We start from the raw sequence: 13,283 nt of genomic DNA, 5'->3' as shown, positions 1-13,283 counted from the left end.
CACTACTCTAGGTGAGTATCGTCATCAACATTTATCACTACGGTTGCGTGCTACTCGTTATCATGACTCGTTACTCTTTTCATACCTGAATACCTTATTGTCTGACTCGAACCACATTGACGTGAACAATCATTTATACACTTCCCTCGGGGAACGCTTCTTTATAGTTGCACTAATTCTTTCGATTCAATACGAGTCACGTTAGAGACGTCGTTACACTTTGTTTATTTTAAACTTCACGATTACACGAACTTGAATCTATAGAGTGATGTGGGAATGGAGGTATGAGTTAGCGTAATATAACGACACTCGATCAACGTGGTTATATTACGGTAAGACATACCAAAGTTCTAGTGACACGTGATGGTGGTTAGACTCGATCAACCTAAACACCACCATGAGCCATGTACATGACTTCATCTATTCATGTTGGACATCTGAAAACTCCGAGAATATTGATAACAACCATACCGGGGACACACCTTCGATTTTTGTCGAACTATACTTATGCTTCCGAATGAATTACCGATTCCTTTCGACTTCAACCGTATGTTACACGTGTATACTATCTCGTCCTCGCACAGTCTTATTGACTAACTACAATTTACTCGTTATGCTCACATCGAGGCGGAAACTTCTCTCGCCTTACACTCGTAATTCTGGTTCAGGAAATCTTTTATTTTAAATTCTCAATGGAGAGAGACTCTTCACGTTATACTAGTATTCGCCTCGAGGGTGAATAGTCTCGACGAACGTATTTGGAAACCGATAAATCTTCCGCGACGCGAATTTTCTTGAGAAACTTGTCCTAACAAACTTGTTCAAATATACCTTACGGAATGTACTTTGTTTCGGATCGAGATCCTCGTTTCACTTCTAGATTTCGGAGTGCCTTACAAAAAGCCTCGGGACCACGTTTAGACATGAGTACCGCGTACCATCCAAAACCCGACGGACCGAACAAACATACGATTCAAACCTTGGAAACCGTAATACGAATTTGTGTTACCAACTTCAAACCACTTGAGAAAAGTCTTGCCTTTAACCAGAATCTCTTACCACGATAGTTATCATTCGATTCTTAACGTCACACCTTTTGAAACCACATGTGACCGGAAACGTCATTCTCTTTTGTCGAACAAAGTAAACGATGATCAATTCACCGGGGCCGAGTTTATTCATGAGCAACTGAGAAAATTTATTCATATTCAAGCAAGACCCAACGCGACTCGTAATCACCAGGAGCTATGCCGATGTTACACGTAAACCTTTCGAATTCCATGGGAAACCGCGTCACGTTAAAAGTCGCACTTTGAGGAGGTGTAATCCGTTTCGGGAAACATAGAAAGCTAAATCCGTGATATTTTAATCCTTTTGAAATCTTGGGGCGTTTTAGACCCGTTGCTAGCCGTTTAGATTTTCCGGCTCATTTCGAGTCTCCGTTCATCCTACATAGAACCTGAAGACGTAACTTGCTATTCCCTTCGATGAGCTTGCTATCGATGGTACACTCCACTTCCTAGGAGAACCGGTTGAAATTATGAATCGTGAAACCAAACTTCAATCCAACGTAAAAATCCCGACCGTCGAAGTTCGTTGAAATGCCCAAGGACGTACCTTCACTTATCCGTAGAATTTACAACGCAAGATCTCGAGGAAGATTCAACAACTACTACTTCCAACTAAATTTCGGGACGAAATTTCTTTTGAGGTGTGGATAATGTAACATCCCGCGTTTTTCCGTTAAATTTATTTTAACACCGTCTTTTTTTTTTTAAAATAATATCCCTCGTTATTTAATTTTAACGTCACCCGTTTACACGAGCGTTTTTAAAATATTCGTTTGGTTAATTCCCGCACCCGCTTTGAAACTTGAGGGACTAAACTCGCCAAAGAGCCAAACTAGTTGACTAGGTCAACTAGTCAACTCCATCCTCCTCCATTCATTTTCATCTCCACCATCTTCATTACTTCCATCTTTTCTCTCAACCTTCAAACAAAAGATTCATCATCTAATTTCGATTTAGCAAGCAAACATCAAAACAAACTACATATTCATGATCCTCTTATCATCCTCTACGATTGGATACTAACTTCATTGATTTTGGGTAACATTTCTAAAACTCTAGATTTTCTCTAAATTCGTGTTTTTATACTTGAAATGGTGTTAGTTAGTGTCTATGGCTCGTGTGTAACATGAATATATATTTTGTTTGCTCGATTTGTTGATTTGAGTAACTAGTTTGAACTTTTGAAGTGGGTTAGCTTAATCTTTGATTTTGGATGATTAAAAGTTGTTTAATTGTTAAAGTTCATGTTTTAATTGTGTTACTAGTATCGTTAGCTACATTTTGATGTGTAGGTTGATTAAGAAAACTTCAAAAACCCGATTAAGGATTTTGTGATGTTTGACTAGGGTTTGATAGTTCTTGACATGAACTTTTGATGCTTGAATGCCAGGAAATGTTAATTGTTAGTGTTTAGTAGTAATGTATGCTTCATTACCTTCAAAACGGCATATCATATGTGTAAATTGGTTGCCCGAATCATGAAATGCGTTTTACAAACTTGAAACTTTGATTATGAACGTTCATTGAACATTTGACGAGAATTTGATTATTTTAAATGCATGTTTTGATTGATAATATGTACTTAGTTGCATTCCTCGTCAAAATACCTTTCCAACGATGTATGATAGGCGTTATAAGTGTTTGCGGGTCAAGTGTTGTGTTAGAAAAGGTTTTGGTTCGTGCACACTTGGAAAAACTGACCAGAATTCTCTGCCCAGGTAGTGGCGCGGCGCGCCACATCCCCGCGCGGCGCGCAGAATCACCTGGCCAGATTCTGACCTCTTGGACCCATTTCACGTGAAATGTTTGACTAGCTACCGACCTCCGATTCACATGAAACTTGTTCTAATATACTTGTATATGAATAACTAGCATAGAAAAATAGTCCGGGACCCGACCCGAACGTGTTGACTTTTTCGTTGACTTTGACCAAGTTTGACTTTTAGTCAAACTTAACCAAACTTTTATGCAATCGTTCTAACATGCTTTTATACGTGATTCTTGTATGAAACTTGACAAATTGATTCACATGCTATATTTAATCGAGTCGTAACGAGCCATAGGACTAATTGAACACATTTCACCCGACCTTGTATCGTAACCGGTTAATTGACACAACTTACTTGTTTAGGTCAAGGCTAAGCAACTTTCATGCATACGTTACTTTGTGAAGTACTTTTATACTCGTGCACTCGAGGTGAGATCATAGTCCCACCCTTTCAAATACTTTTATACTTTTAAATCGTGGGCTGAGAAACATATACTTTATATACATTTATACGGTTTATACTTTCATACTTTGAACACAAATGCGAATACAAGAGCAAAGATACATACGAGTTAGAACGAAAATCCTCAAGTTCAATTACCATTAGTTACACTTGTAGGGTGTGAGCGAGAATTTATGTTGTGTGGCCATACGGGTTTGACGAACCCTCGTCTGACGGATGAAACGTATTTTCGGTGTATAGTGTAGGTTCTAACACTATTATGCAGAGGTAAGATTCAGTTAAGTTTTGGTAATTGGGTGCTCGTGATACAGACATCTTTTGGGATGTATACGCTTGATATTCACTTTATACAAAATCTTATGGTTTACAAATAACATCTTTTGAGATGTATACTTTTTGATACAAACACATCTTTAGAGATGTATACGCTTGATACTAAACCTTGTGATTCAAAAACATACTTTTACAAATACATTTATGATCTCACCAACGTTTTTCGTTGACAGTTTTCTACATGTTTTCTCAGGTTCATACTTGGCTACTTGATACATGCTTCCGCACTCTTTGATTACTTGATTGGAGTCAACCATACATGCATACGCTAGGGATAGCACTTTTGGATTCAAACTTTTGTTTACATACTTACGCTATTTATAGCAACTGTGTTTTTAAACTAATTATGTCGCAAGTTATTTCATTTATACTTTATGACTTTTGTAAACTTAGACTTGTTGTCGAACGGTTTTGTAAACTAAACTTGCAAGTCTTCTACCTTTCAAATGAATGCGACATAATTTTGGTCAAACGAGTCTCATATAGGGACTACGACCACGCAACGGGACCTAAGTTAACGGCGCCGTCAATAACGGTTTTGGTCGGGTCGTTACAATATTGATGTTTCAGGATCAATTATGAATTCATAAAGTTTCTAGGAATGAGTTACTATCTAATTCAAGTTATAATTTTTATCTAAAACAATCTAGAATTCAAATTTTGATTTTGAGTTCATGTTCTTGAAAAGTGAAAAAGCCATTGATCAAATTTGATTAAATCTTCAAAAAGTAAAAATGCAGTTGTGATAAGAATCTATTATTGAAACTATCTGCAAAGTGTCAATTCTCAATTCATAGTATCGATTACGAATTTTCGAGTCAAAGATTTTGAATTAAAAAGTCAAACATTGTTCATCGATTAAATTAGCGTTATCTGTTGAAATTCAAGTACAATTAATGATTTGGGAAGTTTTTATGATTGATATAAAACCTTTTTCGTGTTATAAAGATTATCCAAAACGAGCTAAAAACTGAAATCAATTTTTTTCTTTTCTCCTTCATAGGCGACGAACAGCAGCACCAGAAGCTGTAATATATATATATATATATATATATATATATATATATATATATATATATATATATATATATATATATATATATATATATATATATATAGGGGTAGGTACAAGAGGGAAGTAACCAATCGGGGGAAGCGGGGGGAAGCAAAAACTTTTTTTTTCGTTTTTTGAAAAAACTTTATTCACGAACATTATAGATGGGATGAAAATATGAACATTTAGTAGAGACACTTTGTGATAAATGTTTTTATTTTAGCGGGAAAACGCTCGAAGAAGCAATATATAACAATTATCGTGTTTTTCGAGCGTATGTTGAGGTTTTAGCTATTGGGGTTTAGATATTAGGGTTTAGATATTAGGGTTTATAGGGTTTAGATATTAGGGTTTAGAAATTTAGGGTTTAGGGTTTAGATTTAGGGTTTAGATTTAGGGTTTAGATTGAGTTTTTAACACGAACGGTTTAGAGTTTAGGGTTTAGGGTTTAGGGTTTGGTGTTTTGGGTTTATGGAATAAACCCAAAACACCAAACCCTAAATCGGGCTAAATTTTACTTCACAAAACATGAAGAAAAAAAAACGTTCATATTCTTCACGAACAATATTATCTTGAATGTTATTTTTGTCGATCGTTTTCCCGCCTAAATAATAACATTCATCACGAAGTGTCTCTTCTAAATGTTCATATTTTCGTGTGATCTTGATGCCGGAAAAAAAATTCCAAAAAAATGAAAAAAAAAATAAATTTTGCTTCCCCCCGCTTCCCCCCGATTGGTTACTTCCCCATTGATCCTGCCCCTATATATATATATATATATATATATATATATATATATATATATATATATATATATATATATATATATATTGTTGTTTTCGTTTGATAATTAATTTACAACCCATTCTAAATGTTTCTTGTTCTATTTTTTTTTTAAAAACCTAAACAAATTGGTAACTCCACTGAGGGGTGTTGAACTATAAGGGATCGATTGTTTATGAAGAAGGAGAAGACATTTAAAATAAGGGTTATATAAATTTAGTTGTAGGATAATACAGATAAAAAGGAACAGCGGAATGGTTAAGGGGGTGTGCGAGTGAGCGGGAGATCACGGGTTCAAGCCCGGGCATGGACATAGGTGTTTTTTTAGGGTTACCACGTTGTTGTTGTTGTTGTTGTTGTTGCTGCTGCTGCAGCTGCTGCAGCTGCTGTAGCCGCTGCTGCTGCTGTTGTTGTTGTTGTTGTTAATTAGTGTTATTACAAGTATTATAATTATCATAATTATTATTAGTATTATTATAGTTATTAATAATATTAGTTACGGACTACTAGTTATTATTATTATAAGTATTAGTTATCATTTATAATTATAATTTCCATTATGGTGATTATTATTATTATTATTACTAATATTATTACCATTAGTAGTATTAATAAGTAATATTGTTATTAATATTATCATTATCAATAGGATCGTTATTATTATGTAGTAGGTACTATTACCAAAAGTATTATTTTCATTAACTTAGTAAACTTTTCATTTTTATTAAAAACTACTGTTATTATTATTATTATTATTATTATTATTATTATTATTATAAGTATTATTATTATTGTTAATATTATTGTTATTATTTTTATTATTAGGATTATTAATATTATTATCATTATGAAACCATACATTATGTTATTATTTTTCATAAACATTATTATTAGTATCATTGTTATAAATATAAGTAGTATTATTGTTATTATTACTAAAAGTATCATTACTTTTAAATCTATCATTTTTATTAAAAATTATTATTTTACTATCATTGTTATTAGTATCAGTATTATCTATATTATTATTATTAAAATAATTATGACTACTAAAATAAAAGTTCCAATGACATTATTAAGGTCATAAGTGTAAAAATAAAGATTTTATATATAAATATACTTAGTACACATAACTTAACTATATTAACAATTATATATATATATATATATATATATATATATATATATATATATATATATATATATATATATATATATATATATATATATAATGAAAATATATAAATAAATAAATAATAAAACTTATAAATTATTAAGGATATAAATTACATCACTAATAATAAAATATATATATTTATTCGATTACAAGTATATGTTTTAATATATATATGAATGATATAGGTTCGTAAATCCGAGACCAACCCTGCATTGTTCAGTTGTTCAATGTCGTCATATGTATTTTTACTACAAAATACAGTATTGTGAGTTTCATTTGCTCCATTTTTAAATGTTTTTGCAATATATATTTTTGAGACTGAGAATACATGCGCTGTTTTTATAAATATTTTACGAAATAGACACAAGTAATCGAAACTACATTCTATGGTTGGATTATCGAATCGAATATGCCCCTTTTTAGCTTGGTAGCCTAAGAATTGGTGTTTATTATAATTGCCACCAATTGACGTGAATCCTAAAGATAGATCTATGGACCTCGACACGTCCCATTCGGGTTACGAATGCTTTAGTACTTCGATTATCATATCTGATGAGAGTCCCGAAATGATGGGGATATTCTATATGCATCCTGTTAGTTCGGTTATCAAGCGTTCACCATATGAATGAATTTTAATTCGCGGGTTATGCGTGTTATTATGTACTCGGGTTACGAGTACAATTAAATATCTGAAATCTTGTGGTCTATTAAAATGATGTAAATGATTGATTATGATAAACTAATGAACTCACCAACCTTTTGGTTGACACTTTAAAGCATGTTTATTCTTAGGTATGAAAGAAATCTTCCGCTGTGCATTTGCTCATTTTTGAGATATTACTTGGAGTCATTCATGACATATTTCAAAAGACGTTGCATTCGAGTCATTGAGTTCATCAAAATTAATATTAAGTCATTCATAGTTTGGATATATTATGAAAGGATATGCATATCTGTCAACTTTCGATGTAATGGAAGTTTGTCTTTTAAAAACAAATGCAATGTTTGTAAAATGTATCATATAAAGGTCAAATACCTCGCGATGTAATCATATGTTATTGTATTCATCCTTATGGATTAGGACGGGTCGTCTCACCTTTTCCATATTAGTTCCAAGAGTATATATTGGGATGCTAAACACAACCAATTTACCTCTTTTACTCTTACTTTCATGTTTGCTGAGTTGATGGCATTTGCTGCTCCAGCAAGAATAGATTCATTGATATTCCACCGTCTTAAGAATCCCCTCCAGACTGGGAGAATCAACCTGCAAGTTGTAAATAAATGATCTACGTCTTCCGGCTCATCGTGACAAAATGGGCATTTATCCGATTCCATCACCTGAAATTTTATTAGAAACTACTAAAATAAAATTACACATGGATTAGTACCGAAATTTGTACCCATATTCGACCTACACTATGATACATTTGTATAGATTCTAAACAACCGAAAGCTATGAGTACATGTGTGGACCCAAACCAGGGTTGGCGAAAAAAAAAAATTATTGAGACTATGGGGCTATTAGATTTGTACCTACCGAGCATCCTACATTAATTCTATAGTTGATAATCTAATATAGCGTGCAACATGCTTTTCATTTTTTAAATTTCTAAAAGAAATTATACCGGCTCCTTAAGACTTGGGTTGCTTCAATCCTTATCAACCATAGAACAAATTATATGCACCTTAATTATTCTTATGAAAGCCACATTTAAAGTATTTAAAACTATAGTAATATATGTACGATTTCTTAATGATTTTAAACTATAAAATAGATTACCAGACTTCTTTGGAAAGTATTTAAAATAGATTAAACTATGAAAGCCATATTTATTTTTAAGAATTAAGACCTGTAAATCAGCATTGATCTTGGAAAGTCAATCAAGTATTCAGCTCCAGAGACAACTCTTTCCTTAACCCCCATCATCTACATGTTCAGTCTCCATTACCTAACATCAGTAAATAACTTCCCATCTTCATTTGTGTTGTGGTGATTCCTGTTCCTTTGGCTATTTATCTTCGTTTTAAAGTGAAATCCTCTAGAAAGCCAGTCAAATTTATCTTCGCCACAAACTGGTTCCAGAAGAATGGCGGCATTAGCACTGCATGCTCTTACAACAACCTAGTGTTGACATAAATCAAAAGCCCCAAAAAGATGTTAATCCCAATTGTCGACCTGTTATCTTATACCAATGATATAAGATAATTGAACTTGTTACCATGTTCAAAGGTGTTCATGATATGATAAAAGATAGAAAGTTGTTTATGAAACCATTTAATCATCTACATTACACATTACCATAGTGAGGCATCACGGCAATCCTTGCATCTTTCTCCCTCTCGTACTTGAATAACCTAACAACAATACCATTGCTTCAAGCTTCTTCGTTCGTTAACATTTGTTATCTTTTTCCTTCAGAATTTGAGAGAGAATCAAACGGAATATTGTAGATGACCGATATATGTACTTACTGGCCTCCTCTCATCACCCTCTCAGGATACATCATTGTGAGCATAAAATCAAATAATACGTTGTACCTGAATAATACATAAGTTTTTAAATAAATATGTTATATTTCAGCATCTGAATGTTCGTGATATGAAGTGACATAGCTCACTTATCTATTTGTAACGCCCACATCATGAAAAACTAACTAATAAACAACCAAAATTGCAACATAAAATAAATATTAAATATTTCGTTTAATAGTGAATAGTTAGAAAAAGAAGTTCAAAGAAATGAATACAACCTTAACAGTGAAATCCGACAAAGCAATCGCAATATGCTTCCCATCAGGGCTTACTGCAACAACCATCTGTCATAGTTATAAACAACACATTAAACATTGAAATCAACACTATACATCTATACACCAACATATATAAGATGTCGGAAAATCAAATAATGCATATATGAGCAAGAATAGAAATAGTTACCTCTAACACTAAACTCTTCCACTTAATATAAAATTTAGATTAGCCTTAAGGAACAGTTCTTGCCTGCCCCAAGCTGCTGTGAAACCACATGAACAAAATTAAAAATTAACCCGTGAGAGGTTGTCTTCCCCCTACAATATCTCATACAATAAAATTGGTAGTATCATAAATGATTGCAAGGAATTATCAGCTATCAAAATGCAGTGGATTAAACAGTTAAACACATATAAAGAGGTTTTCTACACATACTGACAGTTGCATTTTGCATCTGTCTAGTTTGCAAGTGAATCTAAATCCAACAGTTATACAGCCTTAACATTTTCACACTAATATTAATAAAAAAAAATGAACAAAACGAATACTGTTCCAGACAATATTAATTAAAAAACGAACAAAACAATTACTGTTCCAGATAACAGACATCTGTTGAAAACCCTAATTCCATAACAAATTGAAATTTGTGTGGTATCATATAAGTACTATATATAGCGCATATGACAAGCGTTAAATAATTATGGAGTATTTCAAAAACAATAAGAAGATATCAGAAACCCTAATTTCAGGCAGGATTGAATAGTTACTTACCATGATTCCTGAAGTATGAATCAAATTCAACTTAATTCCTTACGCTAGTAAATATATAGTGCATTAACCAAATCAAATCAAATGGTATTCTCCGTATTGTGCAGAAACCATAAAATTTATAATTCACAACAAAACTGAAATCAGATGTATTAACAAACAATTAACTATCGATTAACAAACGATATACAATCGATTATAAATACATGTTTTGATAAAACTAAACAATTGAAGAAATCGTTCAGAACGAAATAGATTAAAATTACCGATGGTTGGTGAGATACAACTAAATTGATTATTCGTTTCAAATCGATTGAAGTATCGGAATTTTTTTTTACCGTCATCTGATTATCTTGATGAATGCTTCGTGTTTTGAATCGAGAGTTCCGGATAAAATATGCGTGTTTTTGTTTCTTATTTGGTTGAATGGAAAGAGCAGGAAGGAATGACCCCCTTCTTTTTCATTTTAGTTAAGTATTTGTTTGGGTATATTTGTCCATTAACAATACAAAAAAATGACTGGAGAGACAATTGATGAGGGATCAATTTCATCAATGGTTGATATTGAAAGATGAGATTGAATCCAATGGTCCTTTTTTCTCTATCTAAAATTTTTGTATCTTGATTAACAAAAAGTGATTTTGTTATTATATATAATATAGATATAGATATAGATATAAATATAAATTGAATAAAAATAAAAAAAATAAAAATTATCGATATTTGTTGTGAAAAAATATTAAAAAGAATTAAGTCGCGCTTCGCAGCGAGTGTTTAACTCCAACCAATAGGAAGTCAATATCCACTCTTGTTAATACTCCGTAGTCAGTAGCGGAGACAGGGAGGGAACAGAGAGGTGCTCAGCCTCCCCCAATAGACTCAATTCCAATGAAATATTAATATTCCATACTTAATTATTTTAACTAAGTCTCCCTTAATTATTCATCTAACCTAATTATTTGTGGTTGCCAATCTTTCAAACCTGAATACGGATTATTATTAACTGAAACATATCGTACACGTTTACTTATCAATTATTTACATGAGCCATATCATGCAAATTTTATAGTGACATTTTTTTATTTGTTTAATAGTTACTAAAGTTCCGTACAGTAGTTATCAACCCACACATTAAACATATAAATAGATTATACATAAGAGAAGTTGACCGCTTTTAGTATTACTAGGTTTGCATATTTAAATTTCCGAGTAAGCCTCCCTTATTGTCAAATTCTGGCTCCGTCCCTGTTCGTAGTATTTAGTATAATATAATGTTATAGCAAAAAATGTAAATCCAACTTTTTCCTATTTTTTAATTTTCCAAAGATAGATAAATTTAATAACAATAATTGTTTTTTATTTTTCTTTTTTTACGAGAATAATGTGTAGATCATTTAATAATAATAATAATAATAATAATAATAATAATAATAATAACAACAACAACAATAATAATAATAATAATAATAATATAATAATAATAATAATAACAACAACAATAATAATAATAATAATAATAATAATAATAGACAAAATTGCGTTGTTGGTCCCTTATCTTTGCTCGAAACAACACGGGTAACCTTTATCTACTCTTTTGACCTTGTTGACCTCGTCTTTGCAATTTCGACACGAATGACCTTATGCCAAACTTTCGTTTCCTGGTGTTATTCTCACGTGCTAGGCATGTGAGGGCAATTTCGTCCACTTAAGTTTTGAACTGCTGACATAAATTACTCCCCTTTTCTAAAATTCTGGTATCGAATATGTTCTTGCAGGCTTTACCAAATTTCAACAAAATTATCAAATGTGAAAATCAGCACTTAAAATCGATTAAGATGAGTTTCAATACCAGCGTGTGTGAAGAGATCCGATTGAGGCAAAGACACACACACACACACATACATACACATCTTTCTTTTTAATTACAAATGCACCCTTTTTTATTGCCGAATGCAACTTGAACACTATCGAGATCTAATATCTATCAAATTCAAAATATAAATCCAAATATAAACCCACAGACCTGTAAGATCCACGTTCAAGTACAAATACAAAACTAAGATCTTAAAATGGAAAAATTAAACGGATTAGTACCCTGACCCAGCAAATGGATGAGAGGATTGTCAAAAGAGAAATTCTATGCTGACAAAAGACCATACAAAAACAATGGGAAATTCCTCAAAATACACTTTTTTATAAAGTTGTATTCCAAAATACACTTTTTGCAAAAAAATTGTCTATTTACACCATTAGGTTGACCACCATAGGGGTCGACTACCCCTTTACCAGGTCGACCACCACAAATTTCAATGTGGTCGACCTTCGTTTATAACTGGAAAGGTCGACTACCATGTGTTATAGGTCGACCACTATATTCGACCCCAAAAAAATACGGGCGACCTTAATGTTGGTCGAGTATACAAAAAGACAATGAAATAGCGAGTTCACACAATTCAAATTACAACTTTAACAAAATTTCGCTCCACAAACCCTAGATACGAACCATCAACCCTGATTCATTGCAGATTCAATCAATTGCATATAAACCCTAAATCGATCGTCAGGCAAAGATGACAGATATTGAGGTAAAACCTAATTCGCGTTAGTGTATCTTTATGTTAGTGTATCTATATGTGTATATACGTGTATATATGTATATGTATGTATGGGTCACTGTATGTATATGTATATGTGTGTATAGATGTATCTGTCAGTATATGTATATGTATATTTATATGTATATGTGTATATGTCAGTATATGTATATGTATATGTGTATACAGTATATGTATAGGTATATGTAGCTGTATATGTAACTGTAACTGTATATGTATATGTATATGTATATGTATATGTATATGTATATGTATATGTATATGTATATGTATATGTATATGTATATGTATATGTATATGTATATGTATATGTATATGTAACTATAGATATACATATCTCCCATTGTTTTTGCTAAAGTGTATAACTGTATAATGATGGTGGTGGTGATGTTAGTAATAAATTAGATAAATTAGTTAGGGCAGAAGAGCACTTGCATACTCGACCTTTCTAGGGGTCGAATGTCAACAAAATACACTATAGTCGACTACATCCTGAGT

General features: G+C 32.2%; 1 long non-coding RNA gene across 1 annotated transcript; it reads right to left on the bottom strand.

Moving 5' to 3' along the window:
* Positions 1-7,846: 7,846 nt before the first annotated feature.
* Positions 7,847-9,469, bottom strand: LOC139845502 (uncharacterized). The gene is made up of 4 exons (XR_011758362.1): positions 9,402-9,469; positions 8,951-9,189; positions 8,502-8,773; positions 7,847-7,989 (listed from the first exon to the last, which is right to left on the bottom strand). It is a non-coding gene; the product is annotated as an uncharacterized lncRNA (long non-coding RNA).
* Positions 9,470-13,283: the final 3,814 nt, after the last annotated feature.

Source organism: Rutidosis leptorrhynchoides, chromosome 4, assembly GCF_046630445.1.
Source record: "Rutidosis leptorrhynchoides isolate AG116_Rl617_1_P2 chromosome 4, CSIRO_AGI_Rlap_v1, whole genome shotgun sequence".
NCBI lineage: Eukaryota > Viridiplantae > Streptophyta > Magnoliopsida > Asterales > Asteraceae > Rutidosis > Rutidosis leptorrhynchoides.
The sequence above is the reverse complement of the archived record's forward strand: the minus strand, read 5'-3'. Positions and strand labels throughout refer to the sequence as shown.